We start from the raw sequence: 21,911 nt of genomic DNA, 5'->3' as shown, positions 1-21,911 counted from the left end.
TTTTCCTGGACAGGGTTATAGTATATTGGTATTTTATGAAACCTTTGTAATACGTGAATACTGATACACAGTAAGGCACTTTCAGTTGAAAATGGAATATCCAGGACCTCCTGGGTGGCTCAGTCGGTTGAGCGTCCGAATTCGGCTCAGGTCATGATCTCACAGTTCCTGAGTCAAGCCCCACATCAAGCTCTGTCCTGACAGCTCAGAGCCTCGAGCCTGCTTCAGATTCTGTGTCTCCCTCTCTCTCTACCCCTCCCCTGCTCACACTCTGTGTCTCTCTCTTCAAAAATAAAGAAACATTAAAAAAAAGTTAAAAAAATGGAATATCCATTGGGCTTTTGCAGTGACAGAACTTCTATTAATCATTTATTTGGGGCTAATGACTTTATACATGCCTGGAAAACTATAATCTTAATATTGAAAATTAATTTAAAAGTCATTTTTAGTGTAAAATGGTGAGCTGTTTATTGGTAAGGTTTTACCTCAATAACATTTAATATTGAGGTAAGTGTTCTATGAATTTCAAATCAGCAATTGAGGTAAAGTAGCAAAAGTCAAGTACCATGGTAGAGTAAAAACAACAACAATAATAAAAAGAAACAGTATCAACAACAAAAAATTTCAAAATATTCAGAATTGAAATCTGAAAATTATGGCTCTTCATACTGGCAATGCCTTTGGATGCATAACAGGATTCTGAGTCAAAGTCCTTTCAGTGTCTGTATGCCTAAAATATGTCAACCGTGAAAGTTGGGTTGGTGTTGGGAGGTGTGTGTGTTGGGGGGCAAAAAGTGTCGGGGTAGCCAATAAACCTCTACTGCAATTGCTTTCTCTCACTCCAGAAAGGCTAGTTGCAGATACGACTGAACTTGATATTCCAGGATAGCATGGAGTTACTATCTTGTGATATCTAGAATGAAGACTGAAAAGGGACAGGTGGCCAAAAGAGAAAGATCAAAGAAAAAATAATTCACCCGCCATACCTTAGGGGTTGATTATTAATTCCTTTTTTGAAGTACCAAAAGAAGCTTTACTTTTCAGGATCTCCATGTTTAGAAACACCCAGATGTTGTTTTCAGAGTTTTTTGGAAGAATCTTCTTGTAGCGTTTAGGATTTATTGAGAAGTCTATTGGAAGAAAACCATCTAAATGGTTCTAAATTCATTTTAACCTTTTCTGAAATGTTGTCTATGGTGTGTTTCCTAAGAAAACCACTTTTGTTTCTCCTTAAATTCTTCTTTAGGAATTTCTTCTAGCTTTAATCACATGCAAATTACATTAGAACATCCCTAAAGAGCTTTTATTTTTTTCATTTCAGTTGGTATCTGCTTTGTTTTCATGACACTGCAGTAACATAGACCCATCCTTGTTTTCAGATCAGTCCTCATTTAGTGGAAAGATTCTGGTGATGTCGCTGGCAATATTTCTACTCTGTGTGGCTTTTACAAAATCTAAGGGGCTGTAACCTCCCTTTGGGCAATCTGCCATTAGTCACATTTACTGGATAAACTTGCAGGGTCAGCAATCAGTAAAGTACATGTAGACATAATTAGTTGGTGTTGCTTCTTTTTGAAGAAAACACAAATAAAATGGCTGGAACTACCTCTTTGAGAGTTCAGACCAAAAATTAAAAAAAAAAAATCTATAATTGAGAGGAAAATAAGACTGCATAGAATCACTCTGCAAAAAAAGTCAAACAGTGTCTGAGACTTCTAGAGATAGATCATCTTAATGAACTCAAAGATTTTTAATGAAGGAAAGACACATCTCTGTTTATCCCTCTCAAAAAATGACCATAGAAAGTTCAACTCTAAAAATAAAATAAATTGAAACCCATATCCCTATCTATCTTTTAATAAGAGTGGAAGACATCGCATGATCCTTATAAATGTTTCTAGTCCTTTTATTAACTCTCAGATTTTGTTTACAAATAAGAGTTATGGTCTTTTTCTAGACTTCTAACTTTCTTAATTCTTCATCATTAAGCGAATCCATCAAGTCTACTGCATAAGATTGGGAAAGTTTCCAAATTTTATAGCTGTCTTTTATTTTGAAGCCAAAATATTTTATGAGTCTCCTGGTTCTAATGTTCTTAACTCAGTTGACTATCTGAGCATTTTAGGTGAGAGACATTTTTATCACTTTGACAAAAATGGCAACTTTAATTTTAATGACTCCATCAAAAATTGATCAAGTATGTTGTTTTTGTGAGGCCTTTTAAAAAAATGAATGTACTAACCAATAATGCTAAAGACCCATCCATTTTGGCTTAAAAACTCCCCTTCAGCTCACCACATTAATTAGCTATTTATTTACATATGTATTTTAAAAAAATGAATCTGAATTGCAGTTAAATATTGAAAGTGAAGGTCACTCTTTGCAGTTTATCATTTAATCAAACTACCAAAAACAATATTCCCTATCCTTATTTATTTTTTTGCAACAATAATTTCCTTTGAAGTACAGAAATGAATGTTACTAGTTTGAGTGAAAATACTTTTGTAATTTCAGTAATTTCTTGAATTTGTTAGATAATGCTTCAACAGCTCTTGATGCTTTCAATACTTTTATGGAAGAGATGACTTTTTGAATTAAAGTATTGTTGATGTGTGGTGTTACATTAATTTCATGCATACACAGTGATTTGAGTCTATATGTTATGCTATACTCACCACAAGTGTAACTACTATCTATAAAGAGGTGATTCTTTAAATTAAAAGTTTTTTTCTTTATTTTTGCACTCCAGTTTTAAACTGAATAAAAGGCCCTTTTGAGGTTATTACATGGGTAGTGCCCAGTAGAATGCCCTGTAAAAAGTGAGCATTTGGTATCTAGATGTTCAGTTTCAAAAGTGAAAAGAAATTTTTTTATATAGTGTAAATGCCTTACTTTATAATCAAAATATTTGATAGTGCAAGAAATTAGTTAACTTGCCCAAGAACAGCCACAACAACAATAAAAAAAAATGTGAGCGGGGGACCTGGGTAGCTCAGTCGGTTAAGCCTCCGACTTCGGTTCAGGTCATGATCTCGCGGTCCGTGAGTTCGAGCCCGGTATCGGGCTCTGTGCTGACAGCTGAGGGCATGGAGCCTGCTTCAGATTCTGTGTCTCCCTCTCTCTCTGACCCTCCCCTGTTCTTGTTCTGTTTCTCTCTGTCTCAAAAATAAATAAACGTTAAAAAAAAAATTAAAATGTGAGAGTCTTGAGTCTAGGACTAAGGTCTGAGCACACACAGACTACAAGTCTTTGTCACTCTATTTTTTTCCTTTTGCTTGTGGTTGAAATTATCTAAACCTTTTGGGTTTTTGTTGGTTTGTTGTTGTTATTGTTTTTAGAGCATATGAATTCAGGAGGGGGGTCACTTTTTTCTGTCTTTTTAAATTTGTCTCAAAGTTAGCATATTTGATACTTTTTACAAGGTAAGCTCCCTCTTTGTCTACCAGCTATATTCCAGGCTTTTGTGTTAATTCTTCACTTACATGATCTCATTTAAGTTTTCATGTAAAATATATTAGATGAGATCATTGGTGCTTGGGTAAAAGGACTTTCCCATAATCGTAAAGCTGGTCAGTCATAGAGTCACAATTTCAGTTATGCTCTGTAGTAGCATGATGTTTGCACTGACCCAGCATCAGACAGATCTCTACCAAGTTCTTTTCGTGCTCCTGCCACCATCCTACTCTAAAAATTTTATCTGTATCCTGGACTATGGAAATCATCTCCTAACTGGTTTCTCCTCTTCCACATTGGTCAGCATTAGCCAGAATAATTTGTTTTAATATAAATTGATCATGTAACCCATTAGTTTTTTTTTTTTTTTCCCCTCCCCTTCTCTGTCTCACTTCAACATTGGAGCTAAGTTTGGAAGATAAGGAGTTAGCGAGGCAAAGGAGAGGGATGAGTATTCCGTATCAAGGAAGCCACCAATGCAGAGAGGCCTCACTTATCCAAAAGGCGAGTTGGCTTGAGATTTTGAAAGTATAGTGTCAAATTTTAAAGTTTTTTTTTTTTTTTTTAATGTTTATTTATTTTTGAGACAGAGAGAGAGCGTGAACAGGAGAGGGGCAGAGAGAGAGGGAGACACAGAATCCGAAACAGGCTCCAGGCTCTGAGCTGTCAGCACAGAGCCTGACGCGGGGCTCGAACTCACAGACCGTGAGATCGTGACCTGAGCCGAAGTCGGACGCTTAACCGACTGAGCCACCCAGGCGCCCCATTAAAGTTTGTTTTTGAAAATACATGGGCTACTATGCATGGAGCTTAGGGGCATGAAGAATGCTTGAAGCCAGATGTATATGTGCCTTGTATGCCATACTAGAATTTTAAATATGACACAGAATTTGGTATACATTTTATAGAGATAATTATGTGGTGGCAAAATTAAATATGGAGGATATGTTGTCTAGTGATAGGACAGGAACAAAAATTCCGTTTATGAAGGTGTATTAATGTAGGTAAGAGAGTGAAATTGTGAATTGAGATAATGGTAGTGGGGAATCAGTGCGGATAGAGCTAGATATTAAGGACATTGAATCAAGAGAATTTCATCGATTCGATGAGAAATATTTGATGAGAAGTAGAGTTACTGATGCAGGTCAGAAAACCAACACATATTTTAATAATCTAATTTCAAAAATGGCAACTTTAAGTCAACATCAGTAGACATACATGCACATTTTGAAACTGTCTCTAACTTACATTTCCATATTAAAGTACATTTTCTGTTCAGTTTATTCATTTTTTTTTTTTAATTTTTTTTTTTCAACGTTTATTTATTTTTGGGACAGAGAGAGACAGAGCATGAATGGGGAAGGGGCAGAGAGAAAGGGAGACACAGAATCGGAAACAGGCTCCAGGCTCCGAGCCATCAGCCCAGAGCCTGACGCGGGGCTCGAACTCACAGACCGCGAGATCGTGACCTGGCTGAAGTCGGACGCTTAACCGACTGCGCCACCCAGGCGCCCCACAGTTTATTCATTTTTGATATATTGAGATAAATCTCAACATATATTGCCGTTAGCTCCAAAATAAATTAGGAGTGTGCATAAATGATTTACCAATTTGGCTCCTATGAATTAAATTTCCATTTGATTTCTTATTGCTCACGTCCTTTATAGTGCTATCAATTCTCTTTTCTTGACATGACCTGGTTAAAGTTTCTTGTGCTTGAATAACTTTTTCCAAAAACGTGTAAAATGGAGTTGAATGGAAAGAGACTTCCAAGAATCAGAGATTCTATAGGCTGTTCTTTTACCTGCTACCAAATAACAGCATGGCTTTGTGCAAATGCTTTTTGTATTTGGGTCTTGGAAATGAGATCAAATAATAGTGCTACCTGTCTTACAAGACTATTTTGAAGACCACACTAAATAATATGTGTGAAAAAGCTTTGAAAATGGTTAAGTACACACATAAAATACTAAAATTGGTTTTTATTCTGAGTTACACCTATGCAGAATCATTTGGCTAATGCATGTAATCACCCTAAAGAAGAAAATAAAATTGTGCTCTTAGAGACTTAAAGTTCACTGAGCTAATAGCACTTACAGTAAAATTTAAATGCATACATTTTTAGTTATAAAGCAAATTACAGTTCCTTTGGTCAACAATCAATATTCACAAACTAGAACATACTGAAAAACTATTTAAAACTAAAACCCCTGCCCACACACATATGTGTTGGAATAGGAATGTATTGCTTATGGATATGTCTTAGGATTTGTGTTAATTTGCTCATTTATTGTCTTAAATATTTATCATATTATAAATCCAATGATGAAATATACATGCATATCTTCTCCTTATTACTTTGGAAGAGGCCTTTCCACAAAGCCAGACTCTCAGGGTGCAGGAAAGTCAGTTTGCTTTTGAAGAAGGACCAGCCTAAACCTGGCTGGATCATTAGAGACAATCTTATAAAATATTAACATTAGAAGGTATCTTCGTGGCCATCTCTTCTGACCTTAAGTTCCACATAAGAATGTCATCTTTGATAACAATATAGAATGAATGTTTTGGCAAACAGTGAGCTCTAAGGCAGCCCATACAAATGTGGGACTATTCAAATAGCATGTTCCTTAATGCACAAAATCCCCATGTAGTTTTTATTCTTTATTCCAAATCATGTTCTCTGACTTTAATACCACCTTCTCCCACTTCTTACAAATGATATTTTGAAGATATTGTCCCTGTTTCTTATCTTTTTCCCAAGGTTTTCATTGTAGTGGTTGGGTTGGGCCATGCTCCAGGATGTCTGTCTCCAGGTATGTTTCACAAGCATTCAGAATGAGACACACTATATTCCAGATGTGGTTTGATAGGGACTAAATAATTCACTGTGACTATTAAACTTGCTGTTCTAGATATTTCTTTTCTATTAATGAATGCTGAGATTGCATCCCTGAAACTATTGACCCTAAGGACCATGGGGACAATTAATACCCTAAGTGTATTTCACATAAACTGCCTTTAAAGACCTCTCCTTCACCCTACACATAATAGCTTAGTTTTTTAATCTAAGCATCTTTACCTTTGGCTCTATTATATTTCATTTTGACAGTCTTGGCCCATCCATTAAACCTATGGAGACATTTTTAAATCCCAGTTTTGTGTCAGTCATAGATTCACAGATTTAATAAGCACTGTTTCTTCATCCTCTTGCAAGTCAGTATTAAAATGCAGAGCAAGAAGAGACCAAGGACAGTAGGGTTACTGTCTAATGAAATAATGTATCTGAAAATGCTTTGCAAACATTATTTTCTATTCATCTTTGGTTCTGCATCCTTCCTTCTGTCTCTTATACATGCCACTTTATAATCTGACCTTATGGAGAATTTCTCCAGTGCAGTCTTCTTCATCGTTTAACTTTCTTTCCAATAACCTCTTTGCCATCAAAAATCATTTCTAATCATACCGTACAGATATTACTTTTAGAACTTTCTTCTCTTTTTGAGTCATCTTTTTTTTTAGAAACTTTCTTCTCAAGTAGTAACTTCTTTGAGGTTTTTTAGTATATGATTTTGCTTTGTTTGCAGTTAAACTTTAATTTGTATTTCTTGAGTGTCTCTTGTCTGTAGGTGAGCATGGTTGATGCTATGAGGCATACAATTATCTGTGTGATATATATTCCAGGCACTCAAAAGAGCTTATAGGCCAATAGGAGATCTAAGGTACATGACGGACCATTAGTTGTACATCGTAAGTGTGATTTCTGTCACTTCCATTCTCTTAGTTCTTCTCTCGTGGTATTTTTTTTAATGTTTATTTTTGAGAGAGAGAGAGCATGAATGGTGGAAGGGAAGAGAGAGAGAGAGAGAGAGAGAGAGAGAGAGAGGATCTGAAGTGGCCTCTGCACTGACAGCAGAGAGCCTGAGCCAGGGCTTGAACTCCTGAGCCGTGAGGTCATGACCTGAACTGAAGTTGGATGCTTAACCAACTGAGCCACCTAAGAGGCCCCTGCAAGTATGGCTTTAAGCCAGCCCTCATCCACTCCAAAGAAGTACTCCTTATGCTTTTAAACATCTTCTATGCCCATATTGCTTTTCAGCTTGCTTCAGTGTTTTCATCTCCCAATGTTCATGTGGTCCTTGGATTGTCTAAGATTGCTCCCAAATCTTCTTTTATTCTACTGTGAGTCTACTTTGCAATTTTTCAGTAGTTCCTCAGGACTTATAGCTTCATGTTCAACTCACTCTAGTCAAATATATATGTTCTAGGGTTTTTATTATAGGCATGCTCTCTCTCTCGATCCACATATCTATATATATACATTAAGATATCCCACTATTTATACTTATATAGTGTTCTAATACACACTTCTGTGTGTATTAATCAAAATATCTACTTTATTCATATATGCTTAAAGTATATATTTCTACTTGTATACTATATAGGTATTCCTGCTATACCATATATATATAGTTCGCCTGTGTGTGTGTTCAATTTTCTTATATAATAGATGTATTTCTTCAGATATATGCATTTTAAGTGGACGCATTTTTAAAATAATTTGTTATGCATTTTTATCAGAGCTTAAAATTGATTAAAAATGAAGAAACAACTACCATTACAGAAACACAGAAGAATTGTTTTCCACACTACTAAGCATTTACGTCCACTCTTATGTCACCTCACATTTCCCAAACGCCAGAAATCTACATTTTTCTTTGATTATTGACTAAAAAAGGAAAATGCCAATTAAGAGCAGGTAGAGGCTCTACTCAACCTCAGCCCAGTAGGGCACTCAGCCGTTCGATAATTTATCCTACCACATTCCTGATAAAAATCTAATTCCTGTCCTGATAATTAAGCCACTGATGAACTCTAGTACCCAAAGCAAGGAGAAATTTAGTCCTTTTTGTTGACTAATGGATTTAAGTTTTTCCCTATTCTTTCTGTGAGACACACTATAATCCAGATGTGATTTGATAAGGACCCAATAATTCGCTGCAGTGTTAAACATGATGTTCTGGATATTCCTTTTCTATTAATGAATGCTAAGATCACAGCTTGCAACTGTTGGCCCTTTAAAGGTCACTCTAAGGCACACGGCATACCATTATCTAGATTCACATGCAGTTGAGATAAATAATTCACAGAGATCCCATATACCCTATGCATAGTTTTTCCTAATGGTAACCTCTTATATAACTTATCTTAATTCAGATTTTATCAGTTTTACATATACTTGTGGGTATTTTCATTTATTTTTCTAAATTTTATCATATATGTAGGAATATATAAACTCTCCAAATATAGAATAATTCTATCCTCACAATTTTCCTGCTACCCTTCATAACCACAACTGCCTTCCTTCCCACCCCTAACTCCTATCTATTATATTTAATGTTAAAAGAAGAAATGTACTCATGTATTACTTATATAATGAATATTAATAAATGGTACACATACTTTATCATATTCATATCAAAAAATAGATCTGATTTCTACAAATTTATGCATGAGTCAGAATTCTGAAGAGAATATGTAATATAATGTGCATGTTCTGAAATTCTATCTAAATGTGTTTTGAAAAATTCTTATGTTTAGGGAGTATATAGGATTATTATTTCTTTATGAAATAATTTCCAAATTCACCTGCAAGAGGTGACATGGAATGAAGGAAGGAAGGAAGGAAGGAAGGAAGGAAGGAAGGAAGAGAGAGTGTGGGAGGATAGGAAAGAGAAACAGAGAGACAAAGAGGAGACAGGAAGGAGGGAGGAAAGGGAGAAGGGAGAGAAGGACAGTGAGACAGAGTTGGCAGATATAAAGGGTCTCAATGAATCATGCATCATGGAACCAAATAAATGGTCAGAGGTCGATTGAGATAAGAAGACAGGAATATGCAGGTTTGCTACTATGTAATAGTCAGCTGTGATGACATGATGTTCACAGTAAGCACTAGTGTGGTCAGTATGGACTAATATTCAAGACATGACATCTCATCCTGATATGAAACTTAGCACCCTGAAGAAAGGAATGGGAAGAGATAAAACATCAAGGGGAAATCAGTTGAAAAATAGGTTGAAATGTAGAGATTTTTGATTTATATAAAACAGAACTTTTTTTTGCAAGTTACATATATAGGTATGTGCACAGGTACAATATACAAATAACATTCACAATGACATTATGATGTTGGTTTTATTATAATCATTTTAAAACCAAGAAACATAAAGTTTGAGTAAATCCTTAAGAGTCACTGAAGACAGATGGAAGGAGGGAGAAAGGAAGGGAAGGAAGAAGACATGAAATGAGAGACAGGAAAGAAGGAAGGAATGAGGAGGAAAGAAGAAAGCACTACATGTAGATACATGTAGTTAAAGTAAACATTAAATCGATAAGAACATGTTTATATTTTCTTTTAATTGAAAAAGATTATTATCAGAGTCATAGGCTGACATGCAGATTAGTGTAACCATAATATCTGCATGCTGACTTTTGTCAAACCACTAACAAAAATGTTGCATTTTATTTTTCCATGTGTTCAAAGAAACAGAGCAGGACTGACATTTATTTTTTCAGAGCAGATCATGAGCTAGGACAGCAAGAAGTACAAGTACAGTTCTCTCCCTTCACCAAGAGTGGAAGATATGCCACTCAGTTGACTTTTGGAAGAAAAAAAAATGTTTCCAAAACTTTGAAAATCAAAGACATTTCAAGAAGTTATCTTGTGAAAGATTTATATATTGAAGTTTTTTGTTACTATTTGGATTCTGTCATTGAAAGGAAATATTAGTTATGCAAAGAAAAATGCTTCACTAGCTCTACAAATTTCAGTTGGGCCTTATTTTACACTCACTTATTTTTGTATAAGAATTTTGTAACCACAACCTAGCAAATATAATTTTTATAACTAAAATCAGATTTCTTCACTAAATAAGTTATTAATTTAGTGTTTGCTTTCTATGATGAAGAATCCATTATTGTAAATTATGACTATGAAATTTAATGAATTAATGTGTTCCTTAAAGCAATGTAGAGCCAACTCTACCTCTAGCTTCTCTCTGTCCATCCCAGGGAAGACTTTACCTTGGGTTGTATTTTATTGAATTATAGCATGACTTAAAATTATTTTCTTGAGTTGTTAACAGAAAATTACAAATGCTGTAATAAAATTTTTAGGTCACCAAGATTTATGTTTTATTTCACTGCTGAACTCTTGGTATTAGAGGAAAGGAATGATTAGTTGTTCTCATTTGCAATGTGACATTTACATTAAGCAACAAATGCTCTAGTGGTGCATTAATTTATTTATCATATGATTCTGGAGGTGTATGACAATTTGTCAACATTTGCTATAGCTGAGTATATAATACTACAATTTTATTCAGTAACACAGATGCATTTCAATATTCAACTGGTGCCTCTAATTTAATTTTAAAATTAGGTTTAACAGTACTGGTGATGAGGTAAGCGTGTTTTTTGTTGTTGCTGTTGTTTTAAATTTATTTATTTATTTATTTATTTATTTATTTATTTAAAAATTTACATCCAAATTAGTTAGCATATAGCGCAACAATGATTTCAGGGCTAGATTCCTTAATGCCCCGTACCTGTTTAGCTCATCCTTCCCTCCCACAACCCCTCCAGAAACCCTCTGTTTGTTCTCCATACTTAAGTCTCTATGTTTCTGTCCCCCTCCCTGTTTTTATATTATTTTTCCTTCCCTTCCCTTCTGTTCATGTGTTTTGTATCTTAAAGTCCTCATCTGAGTGAAGTCATATGACATTTGTCTTCCTTTGACTGACTAATTTTGCTTAGCATAATACCCTCTAGTTCCATCCACGTGGTTGCAAATGGCAAGATTTCATTCTTTTTGATTGCCAAGTAATACTCAATTGTGTGTGTGTGTGTGTGTGTGTATACCACATCTTCTTTATCCATTCATCCATCCATGGACATTTGGGCTCTTTCCATACCTTGGCTATTGTTGGTAGTGCTGCTATAAACATTGGGGTGCATGTGCCCCTTTGAAACAGCATACCTGTATCCCTTGGATAAATATCTAGTAGGCATGTTTTAATAATAGTATTTATATAAATTCCCTGAATATTTTTGCACTTAAGAAAACATTAATGTGAAACAATTTCTGATTTTTTTAAAGTTTATTTATTTTGAGAGAGAGAGTAGACAGAGAGAGACAGAGAGAGAGAAGTAGAGAGAGAGGGAGAGAGTGAATCCCAAGCAGACTTCAAGCATGGAGCCCATAAGGGGGCTTGATCCCATGAACCATGAGATCATGACTTGAGCCAAAATCAAGAGTCTGACGCTTAACCAACTGAGCCACCCAGGTGCCCCTGTTAATTTCCAATTTTATTCTATATTTTCTGGTCCAAATTCTTTCAACTTACTTGTGTTAATAAAATAGCATTTTTAGAGTAGTCCACTGAAGACCATGGCTATATTATGCCAAATAACATATTATCATATGATTATCAGATAAGTGATTAAATTACAGTGAAGACATCTGATTCATTTATTCATATATTTCAAAACAGCTGGCTTTTTGCATCATGTAGATCCAACATCCAGATGACTAAAGGCTTAATTTTTAATCATTTTCAATACAAGGTACATATAATTAAAAACTAATGAAGAGCATCTCCCTCATGTTATTTATTTTGTACAATTGGAAGTAAGATGGAGAAAGAGAAGTAATGATGGTATATTCATAATTTTTCAAACTGGATCTTAAAATTGAAGGAAATATTGGAGATTATGTTACTGCTACTTTTAAATATCTCAAGGGTTTCTTTAGTGTTTAATGTGGTAAAATTTAGGGCAACCTTAGGAAGAACGTCCTGAGGGAAACAACATTAGCACATGTCTGCAATGAATTTTAACCCATTATTGGTACTTTCAGATGTATGATACCTTGTGATAATTACAAGTTGTTGTAATATTGTTTTCATGTTAAGAGAGAAAGTTGAGTAGTGTGGTCACTGCTATGATTGCAATCCAGGCTCATAAAACTTTAAAGTACTACCTTTATTGATAGTGAGATTTGAATCAAAGTGTATGTTCAGACAACTGAAGAACACTTAACAAAGACATTGTAGAGGGGAAGAAAATACCATTAGGAGCTTAAAGGGGTCATGATTCTGTTTTGAAAAAAGAATTCCCTATTAACTTTCTGAGTTTTTCCTGTGTTTCCTGAGTTCTTTCAGAGTTTAGTGTTGGCATCCAAGATAATTGTTGGAGGAAGAACCATATTTCTCGGGAATACATGTACATAAACAATAACAGTTGCCAAATTTTCTAAAACTGTGGAAGAAGGCCAACATAGCAACAACTTGGAACTGAGAAAGTGATCAGAATTTCTTATAAGATGTTTTATTTCAAGATATCAAGTAGAAAGGGAAATCTTAGTAAGATCACCCTAGAAAATTGCAGTATTAGAATACCAATCTAAAAAGCTACTATTTTTAGCATTGCACTGACCAAAATATATGGACTAAAAAAACCCAGTACCTTGTTTGTGTTTCTTTACTATAGAATCCTATAATGGTTTTCTGAAATCTTCACTTACATCATCAGATATAAGAGCATTGATTTGGGGGCACCTGGGTGACTCGGTCGGTTAAACATCAGACTTTGGCTCAGGTCATGATCTCAAGGTTCATGAGTTTGAGCCCCTCATGGGGTGGTCTTGATCACTGTTTCAGGTGAGCACCACCTTAGGTGAGCTCAAGCCCTGCTTTGGGTGAGCCCCGCTTCTCTCTCTCCCTCTCTGCCCCTTGTCGGGCTCTCTCTCTGTTTTGCTTCCTCTCTCTCTCTCTCTCTCTCAAAAAAAGCATCTGTATCCTTACTTATAGCAGTGTATAAGGATATGTATTTACTTCATTTGATTCTTGGCAGAACTGGTTTAGATAATACATGTTTTTGGGCAGGTGGCACATAGTAACTGCCTAATAAAAGGTATTGTAATAAAAGGGAAAATGTTATCATTAATAAATGATGTAACCATACATAAAAATAACTTTCGATGATTGGGATTTAGATAGGATTGAGCAGTTACTATACTCTTCATACTAAAACGAGGACATGGAAATACTGTTGATCATCAGTCTTTGTTTGTTGTTAGTATAATAATTGGAGGTATTTATATTTTGCTCTTGCTTTGTACCACCTCTTTACTACAGAGAGGGAACGTACTCAGAGTTTCAATAATAGGCTTCTTGGCCTAAACATTTTACTTCTAGGAATTTATTATAAATGTATTCACTAATATGTGTGCATGCATAGATGTATATGGACATTGATTATATCATTTTATAATATAATTCTGGAAACTTCCTAATTTTGAATTGGGACACAGTATGAGCAGATTATATTGTATGCATATGATTGATACTCACGGATAGAATGGATAGTGTTGTTGATAGAAAATAGCAGTGATCTTCATGGTGTATGAATAAAAGGAATGGAGCAAAACAAGGTATAATATATATGTATAAAAATACACACACACTCACATTTACATATACATAAAATATTTCTGAGGGGATGTTCTGAAATTTGAAATTTGTTTCTTCTATTGGGTATATGTCTTGCTTTGGAGGGGGATTTGCTTTTGGATTTCCTGTATTTTTATCATGCATATAAAATGTAAAAATTAGTCTAAAATATTCATGGAAGGAAATAAATAAGGCAAACAATAGCTGTCTCAGGGTGGTTGGCATATGATTGATTTATATTCATGTGTGTGAGTGGTATGTCTGAGTTATTCTCTAATTCTATAAGACACATCTTTAGTAATAAATATAAATTTTAAAAAGATAGTGTTGGTTGGCAGATTCATCAAGGTGATTTGAAGTAAACTATAATTTACTTTCATCCCATTTTACCATTAATCTATGCATTGATTTTTAGCATTTCTGAGTAATTTCAATGTAAACTGTAAGCCGTAGCTCTACTTTTTTTTTAAGTCCTAATTATCGGCTATCTCAGGGCAATATAATCACCCTGTTCAATTTTAACTTTGTAAGATTTTTCACACATTTTTACAAATTGAGACAGCAGAAGCAATAAACTAAACCTGAATTGTCTTTGTGTCATTTTATATGGTTCTTATTAATACCCTTTGGAATTGTATTATTCCTCACTTTTGCTTCTCCAGACAAAATAAGTGATAGCTTATGGAAAATTACAATGCCTTTCTTCATTTCAAAAACATTTTAAAAAATTCAGTCCATTCCTATATTAAAAATTATTGTGTTTGAATATTAATTGACATTATTATATAGATTTTAGGGGAAAGAAAGTTAAATATTGTATCTCATAGAGCAGGGCCAGTTATTATTTAGGTTAACATGGGACCCTCAGCAGTAGGTAGAAATCAGCAATCTTCTGATATGAGGGTGAAATACAAGAGGCACATTTGAGTTTTCCTCCATAGACACATGTGTTTCAATAGTAGATCTTCTCTATTGACGAAAATACAGGCATCACAACGGAAGACCATTAGTTGCATGAGGAAGGGATTTAGGAGCTTCATTCACTGCTATGTCTCCAGGTTCAGGTGCCTGGTACATATACTAGATGATGGTTAATCCTTTGTTGACATTTGTCATTTTCTTAACATTAGCCTGCAAGTTGAACTAATTGCAATATAAAGAAAATTGAGCTATATAGCTTTTGTTTAAACTGTCTTCAATCGTGAGATAAGAAAACTACAGATGAAAACCAGAATGCTGACCTCTCTGTTGGAATCAGAGCGTATTGCACGTTCCCCCACAAAGCCTTATTATGCAAATCTATTTAAGTTCTATTTAGTGATGTTCCTGATACACTTTGAGATTGATCACACAGTTAGTAGCAGCTTTATTTTTCAAAGATGCTTTATAAACATATTTTGATACACTCTTTTTGTGCTTGTCTCCTTTGAAGACTCCCTGTAACCACTCAGCCAGGTGTTGGGAAGATGTGTAGTAGCTGAGCACCCTTCTGACACTCTCCTCAGAATCAGCTTGGAGATGCTTTCACCCTGTCCGTCTTCTTCAGCAGCCAGGCAGAGTGCTGACTCCTTCACAGCAGTGAGGAACTCTTCTGGCTTCAGAAGTAAGTAGACTGCATTCAGTTTGATCATTGCCAGTGGTTTTAAAAACCCTTAGAGGAGGCTAACTGGAAGTCTTGCAAATTAGTATACAAATTAAAACCAACATTGTTCATCACTAACTATCGCACTTCTATTTTGAGTTCTGTCTTTCTGAAGATACAGTTACTCCTTTTCATGTTGACAATCTGTATCTTTATGGGATTTTCTGCTATCTTTTTCAGGATTGTTTCATATGATTATCATGATTTATATTTGCAGCTTTGAGGCTTAGACAGGGGAAAGATTAAAATAATAATGTTTGCACAGGAGCAAATGGATTCAGAATGACCAAGTATTTTATTAAAGTTGCCTGGCTAATGAATTATGAATATGGGATAACATCTCTTGTCTTTTGAGTCTTAAATATCAAGTGCCCTTTCCGTGACTGTGATGTCTAGTGGTATATGGAGGGTAAGAGACTGGTGCAGAAAATGACACTTCTCTTGATTGGTTGGTTTATTGAGTGACATCTTCTCTGAGTCATTGAAGGAGAGTTTATGGCAGCTTATAAATACGCGTACTAAAAAAATAAGAGAAGTCACAGGCAGGGAAATGGATTGAACTTGAGACATGAACAGTGTACAAGATGCATAATGTAATATATTATACACTACCCCAAAACAAATTCCCAGCTGCATATTTATCTTTGGGCTTCTTAATTACTGTGTATATCAGATAAATACATCAATTACGTGATTGTTTATGTTTATAGGATTTGAAAAGTAAAAGCGTTATCTTGGAAAATGCTCAGAATCTCGTGGTTCGTACTTGTAATCCTATTACTTAGCCATTTTTTTAGTTTACTTGGTTTAAATTTGACATATTTCTTTTTTCTCTTCTCCCAAATTCTTTATGTAGGCATCCCTTACTTCTTTTAGGGATATATTTGTGTCAAAATGTCACCACATAGAAAATGATTATGAGTGCACTTTTCTAGACAGTAAAAGTTTGATTTCACCTGGATTGTTTATTGTGATTAGGTGCTTAGCAATTAAAACTTCCTCAGAGAGAATGGGTAGAAAATACTTAATAACCTTAGTTTCATTTTACAACATATTACAGCTTTAGTATGCCAGCAACAGAAGGTCTGTGTTCTTGAAGGAACAGAGAGACTGTTGTTACAAATTTATTTCTGAACCATGGTGCTACCTACCGCATAGTTAAAACAGGCACTCGGTATGTCGCTAGTGTACTCAAAGTGATGTAGATGGACTACTTTTAAGATGTAAACAGAAAAGATATATTAGGTTATATTGAAGTTAATTCATTATAACTATAACTATAGCATAAAATAATGAGTCTGAGCATGTAGAAGATAGATTATGAATCATTATTTTAGTGTAGGTTTTTTCTATGCATATTTTATTAACTTGTACTCTTTTTGTGCATCATTTATTCATTTATCTTAAAAATTGCTTTTGTTATTTTTGTCCTTGAGCTTTTTATTAAATAAAGAGACTTGAGGAAGACATTCCAGATTTTGCAGATTTTGCTCTTTTTAAAGAAATGGAGGACCCCAACTAAGCTTGAGTTGATTTCACATATTTTGAAGATATGGAGATATATAAGGTTTGTTTCTTAAAGGCAACCCCTCAAGAACCTACAGAGATTTTATATGCCCAAACAATAAACTAGAAAATTAATAAATTTTTGCTTTCCAAAGATAAAGCTGACTTTTTCTAAATGAAACATCTGACTTTTGAAAGCTGTTAGCATGGGAAAGATTTACTGACACAGATTCTCTAGTGTACATCACAAGACTTAGAGAATTCAAATACATTTTCATTTACTAATGGCTATAATCAAGGCCAAAGAATTTATTTAATTAACCTGGCAATAGAAGGCTAAACAGAAATAATTTATATATTGAGAAGGACTCTTCTGAGTTAATGCTTAATTCAATTTTTAAATTACCAGTCCATTAGTCTGTAGAAGTGGAACCTCCTTTTCCCTTTCTGTTTTTTTTCTTTGGAGTAACATTAGGCTGAAAGTCTTGCATGGAATTAATCACCCTGAAAAAAAGAGAAAGTAAATACATTCCTAATTAGGTTCTTCAAATTTCAAATAGCTCATTGAAAATTCATAGCACATCCATTAAAATCCCTTTAAAAATAAATGGAATACTGGGAACTTTCTTAAGGGAAGTAAAGCATGGTGAAGTAATAAAATATGGGCAATGGAGTATCTATTTGTTACTAGTGTAGGACGGTTGAAGTGGTAGTGGTTGTTATGATGGTTATTTTTCAATTAGCCTTGGCCAGTAAGATAGTACTTTTGTCTCTTTCTAGTGTTCTTTCTTGTTTAACTAAAGCTCTGTGATCAATTTAAATAATAAACAATAATATCTGAACAGGAGCTGTGCTTGCCTGTCTAAATATGTACACAAGTGTATGTACATCTGAAGATCATTTACTATATACATGGTAGTAATGATAGTCACTCCACAAGGGTAATATGCATTCTAAATATTCTAAGTATTCTTACTGACATTAAATATAATATTTAAAAGACTTCTATTTTTTTAGAAACAAATTTCCCTATGTTTAAGACTTGTGCATTATCAACTCTGATCACATTAATTGACAGTGCCTTAGCCAATTAATCATTTATCAATATAAATAATAATAATAGTAATAATCAATATATTCTCATTTGAAACCTTCCAGTACTTTTTAATAAACATGAATATATTGGATTCTTCTTTTATCTCTATGAGGTAGTTTAAGAAGTTATATAGGTTCTCAACCAGATAGATTTTCTTTTACACATGAAACCATTAGGTATATATCAGGTTCAATAACCCTGAAAGGTAGAGCAAAGAAGAAACATGTTAAATCATGCAGTGCTCATTTTAAAAAGAAATGAGAATAGGGACGCCTGGGTGGCTTAGTCAGTTAAGTGTCCAACTTCAGCTCAGGTCATGATCTCATGGCTTGTGAGTTTCAGCCCTACATCAGGCTCTGTGCCGACAGCTCGGAGCCTGGAGCCTCCTAGGGATTCTGAGTCTCCTTCTCTCTGCCCCTTCCCCAGCTCACACTCTGTCTCTTTCTCTCTTAAAAATAAATAAACATTAAAAAATGTTTTTAAAAAGAAGGGAGAATAAAATTCTTAGAGGAAACTTTATAATGACTCTCACAAATATATGCTTTCAGTGACAGTCAGTTCCAAATTAATATATCTAAGTGCCTTAAATTTAACATGTTGCTAACTAAGCTCTTGGTCATCTTCCCAAATACTATTTTTGACATTGTTTTTCTTAAGGATTTTATTTAAATTCAAGTTAGTCAGTGTAATATTAGTTTCAGGGATAGAATTTAGTGATTCATTACTTGTATATAACACCCAGTGCTCATCCCAACAAGTACTCTCCTTGATGCTCATCCCCCATTTAGCCCACCCCCCACCCACCTCCCTTCTAGCAACCCTCAATTTTTTTCCTATACTTATTCTTTCTGATATTCTTGAGTTCAGTAAATGTCATCATCGTATACCAGAAAAAATAGGAATCATCTTCTAACCTTTCCCCCTTCATTCCACAAATTCCATCACCTAATATGGTCAAATTTACTTACAAAAATTTTCTTGAATTTATCCATTTGTCTCCGTTTGGGACCATTAGTACCTTGGTCCCAACTACCATAGTCTGTCTCCTGGGCTACTACTCCAGAGGCTTCCTAAATTATCTGCTCACATCCACCAAGCCTCAATTCTGTCTATTCTTCATAGCTAGCCAGAGAGAGTATTACAAACTATAAAATTGACATGACATACCTCTCAAAAGACCATTGCTCAAAATATAGACAAAATTCCTTATGGCTTACTATGTTCAAACGGCTTAGCACTTTTCTAAATGTCCCCAACTCATCTTACACTGCACTCCTCTTCTTTCCTGCATTCCAGCCAGAGTGGCCTTTCCGTCCTTCTTCCGCATCATGTGACCTCCCACCTAAGTCTTCAAGAGTAGTCCTTTCTTCCTCAGCAGATCACCACTCCCAGTTCCTTTTTGCCTAGTATCTCAACACAATATTCAGTTCCTGAAGGAAGCCTTTTGTTGTTCTGCCGGACCACATCATCTCATTATTATCTGGTCCCACAGCAATGCATAACTGAAATTCATTACAGTTTTATGTCTCTTTATGCAGTTATCTAATATTGACCTCCCTTTCAGATTGTAAGCACTGTAAGGTCATGATCCACGTCCATTTTGCTCATCGTGGAACCCTCTCTTTATTTTTTAGGCGCTATGAACATGGGCCTAGAGCCCCTCTCCCCAACCATCCCGACCATGGGGGTTTCAAGGACATCAACTGGAATAGAATTTTTAAGTATCAACTATTAGATCTCTTTGTTTTTGTGTTTTCCTGTTGTCAAAGTTTGATCTAGTTTTATGGCAGGCTCACCATTCTCAGTGGGTGTTTATTTTGCTGGTGCCCTTATATTGCTACTTTCTCTTCTTCTTAGTCTTGACTATATTCCTCAGGGTCTTGTTTTCTGATAGGTGATGGATGAAGACCCTGGCTTGCTGTTATGAAGTGGGAACAAATGAATCCAATTGGAGTTTTTGTTTAAAAATAATTATAGATCAGTAGGAGAGATAAGGGTATTGCAATGCAGAAATAACTACCCTAGGATAACTAGTGATGGAAAGCTACAAATAGCCATGTGAGCTTAGTGGAAAAGTTTTTCCGTCTGAGATTATGCAAATATGCTGCTTGTTATTGGTAGAATTTCAGCCTCAGTGATAGGTTTCAACTTTGGACTATCAAAGTTGTTGTTAATGTGCCGATGTGTTGTCTCACTTAGGTAAAAATTCCAGAAGCTAGAGAGATAATGCACAGTTCTCCCAAAAGCCCTTAAGTACTGACACCAAAACTAAAAATGTCTTAGCTGGCAATACTTGATGTAGAAAGGTCACTGTTCTCTCTCTGCCTACTGTTAGTTTTGGCTCTGTGGGTTGCTAATACTATAGTACTTACTGCCAAGTGTCCTGGGATGAGTTCTGAATAAATGCTTTGCTTTAGGAGACAATGATTACTTTACATTTAGGACCAGGAGGGGTTGATGTCATGTGGAGAGTACTCCTGACACCTGACATTAGATGCATGGCAACAATCTTCACTGCAGACCATTGGCTATGAAACTCATTAGAAAAAAAAACAGTAAGTACAGACTCAACCTAAGTTATTATCCTAGTTATTGTGATGAACACCTTGTTTCATTGACTATGCAGCTAACCTCCCTTATATCACTGTGGGCTGCACTAGGGGTATTTTAACATATGCTATGGGTAGACTGAGGCACCTGCCATTAATATTAAAAACAGTGTGGGAGACTTTACAGGAAAAAAATTGGGGGTACAGAGACTTCTTTTAGAGAAAAATCTGCAATTTACCATAGCAAGAAACTCACAGACTAGAAGAATCAGTGTAGGCTACATTGATCATACACACTAACTTAACATTTCTAATGACTTACCATATGGAAGGAAAAGCACTACGAAATTACAGAAGCATCAACTACATGGAAGGATGTGTGAAAAAAATCAGGGACTTGTAGATCTATCATTGCTAGCTGAAAACATTAATAATATAAGAAAACCTAGAGACTTGATTTTGAAAAGTGCTAACTTAGATAACACAGTTAAATTAGACTATGTTGTTTTTACACAGAAGTATTTAATATCTAGACTTTTGGACAACTTCAGTGGTGTTGAAGATATTTTATCACCCAGAAGGGATAAGTAAAACACACCATTTGGGGATGGTGACAAGCAGGCGGTGACATATATGGGTTAGTCTCAAAAAACAATCTTTTCCATCATCCTTGATTACATAGGTAAAGCTGGATGGTGACTAATTTGGCAGGTGGTAGCTCAAACTCATTTGTTTAATTAACCTTCCTTTGGACCATTAGGAATACTCAAGATGTACTTACTTGACATAAAAAATGCATCCCCCTCTGTTTTTATGCAAACAGTCAGGCACATGCAATTTGACAACTGAGGTAAAAGCTTTGTTGCTGAGGTGAAAGCAACTTTTTTGAGGTGACTGTTCCTCTTAGTGTCAGACAATTCTAAATCCATAATAAGAATCTGGCTTTCTTTTTGATCACTTGCATGTAGATATAGATTACTGTTCTAAAGCCTGAAGTTTTAACATATTGTTTAATATCTGAAAAATAAATAACCTTGTAATACCTCCTTACTTATTTATGTCTTGAAGACATAATTCCATTACAAGCAAAGGAGTGCTTCTTAGATTATTTCAATACCTACTACAATCATGATTCCACTGCAGAAATAACCCACAGT

At 35.0% G+C, this 21,911-nt stretch overlaps 1 protein-coding gene across 4 annotated transcripts in view; it reads left to right on the top strand.

Moving 5' to 3' along the window:
• The window catches only part of LRFN5 (leucine rich repeat and fibronectin type III domain containing 5), a 250,282-nt gene that overhangs the window by 110,002 nt on the left and 118,369 nt on the right, over positions 1–21,911 (top strand). For all 4 annotated transcript variants that reach the window (XM_025919310.2, XM_086709852.1, XM_086709854.1 and 1 more), the window contains exon 2: positions 15,394–15,564. The gene's annotated coding sequence lies outside the window, so the exon portion shown is untranslated. The remainder of the gene's footprint in view (positions 1–15,393; positions 15,565–21,911) is intronic.

The sequence above is a fragment of the Puma concolor genome, chromosome B3 (assembly GCF_028749965.1).
Source record: "Puma concolor isolate L17-30 chromosome B3, mPumCon1.1.hap2, whole genome shotgun sequence".
Taxonomy (NCBI): domain Eukaryota; kingdom Metazoa; phylum Chordata; class Mammalia; order Carnivora; family Felidae; genus Puma; species Puma concolor.
The sequence above is the reverse complement of the archived record's forward strand: the minus strand, read 5'-3'. Positions and strand labels throughout refer to the sequence as shown.